Consider the following 2,177-nt stretch of genomic DNA (forward strand, 5'->3'; position numbering starts at 1 on the left):
TGACTGTCCCCCCTGTGGACGTCCGTGAAAAAAAGCCACAGAGTAAAAAATGACTCGGTTGCTCCACTAGGAGGCAGTAGCAGCAGCAGTGACTGCTGGTCCCCTCCACCCCCTTTGTCCATCGCCCACCCTCGGCCACTGTCCCACCAGCAGGGATGGCAGTTGTGGGGGCAGCAGGGAGGGAGAGTTGCAGGGAGGACTGGCAGCCAACACCTTCCCCCGGGCCTGGGCGATGGGAGGGTTAAGGAGCTTTCCTGCCTTTCAGCAAGGCTTGCACAGGTTTGGAGGGGACCCCACTTTGCGGGGGGGTGGGGGGTGTTCGTAGTAAATTACCCTTTTCAGCAACTGATGTTGGTTGAATGGTAGTCTGGTTTTGCTGTAAGAACCGCAAACCTCTCGGCAGGTCAGGAGCCCTATATGCACAAGTGCTAAGGACATCCTCCACCCCTGCTTTTGCTGCAATTATTGATTATTGTTTTTGCAGATTGCTATCTTGTAAAAATGAAATGATGTTTTAAATACATCCTAACTCTCTGCATATTCAATTTTGTTTGTCAGGCTATAATGCAAAAAAAGTGCTAAGAGTGTTGTGGGCTCAGGTAGATCCTAATTCACGTAATGCCTCAGACATTATTTGTATGGGCATTTTAATGCACTGTAAGATATATGTTCTACCACGTTACTGTTATTTATTGTTTGTAAGCCGCTTTGGGATCTTTTGAATGAAAAGTGTCATAGAAATAAAATCCATCCGTCCAAACCCTCTGCCTATTTATATGGTCTTCCAAGCGTGCATTGAATTACAACATGGGTGGGTGTTTCTGTTCTTATACTTGGCGTGCTATTAACATTACTTTGCAGGAAGTTGACGCATAAACATGCTGAAGGAAAAAGGATTTAAATATGCCGCAGAACACTATTCTCTCGTAGAATTATCTGTGGCATCATTGCATTGTGCCTGTAATTGTCCCTGCGGTCTGCTACTGGATGGGCAGCTACATGGAGCTGTAACGTGCCACGAATATCTCTATTTTGCGGCAACTTTTTCTTCTTCTTCTGGCTATTGTATACAATGCAGTGGCATTTTAAATACAGCGCTGGCAACCCAATATTTATATCAGGCTAAAATGCAAAAATGAAATAAAATACTTTTCTTTCTTTTTACTGGGACTGTGATGTGCTACGTTCGGGCAGTTCCTTCTCACCACAGTAGGAGGTGCTGTGCTGATGTAAGAAATCATGACTATTTTTTTTTAAATGATATTTATTGAGATTTTACAGACAATAAAAAGTTACAAGATTAAAAATTAAAAATAAAAAGAATGACAATAATAAAAGAAAAAATACAAAAATACAAAAACAAAACACATAAAAAGTAAGAAAAAGTTAAAAAGAAATCAATATTTTCATGTCTTATATTTCATTTACTTGTTTCCTGACCTCCTCACACCCCCCTTTTTGTATTCCAATTCACATAATTAATTCAGCAAATCCTTACCCTCTATCATTTACTCAATATCTTAACCTATTATGACTATATATTTTAAATCATTGTCAATCTGTATTCACATATTCTTGTTAATCATTTTACCAATACCGCTTATTTTCAATCCAACATCCCTTTAACATTCATTGATTTTACAGTATTTCTGCAAGTAGTCTTTAAATTTCTTCCAGTCTTCTTCCACCACCTCTTCTCCCTGATCTCGGATTCTGCCAGTCATTTCTGCCAGTTCCATGTAGTCCATGACCTTCATCTGCCATTCTTCCAGTGTGGGTAAATCTTGTGTCTTCCAATACTTTGCAATCAATATTCTTGCTGGAAATCATGACTATTTAATGGTAAAACAGATACTCTGCTGCGGTCCTTATTTGTGTGTGGTTATGCTTGTCAAGAACCTTGGCTCTGGGGCGTACGAAGGGTGGGGGCAGGTTGCCCCAGGTGCCATCGCAGAGCGGGGTGACAAAATTATCAAGAACAATTACTGCCCTACCCTCTGAGGTGGTTTGGGACCCAGCGCTGGGCTTCCTGGGTCCCAGAAAACCAGCCTGTGTGAAGGAAGTGAGACAAGATGAGTAGATTCGGCCTTGCCTTTGCCTCACCTCCTGCACGCAGCCGATTGGCCAGCTGGGTTGGGGGCGGGGCGAAGGCAAGGCCGAATCTACAAGGCCTAGTC

This window comes from Podarcis vaucheri (genome assembly GCF_965113315.1).
Source record: "Podarcis vaucheri genome assembly, chromosome: Z".
NCBI classification, from domain to species: Eukaryota; Metazoa; Chordata; class Lepidosauria; order Squamata; family Lacertidae; genus Podarcis; species Podarcis vaucheri.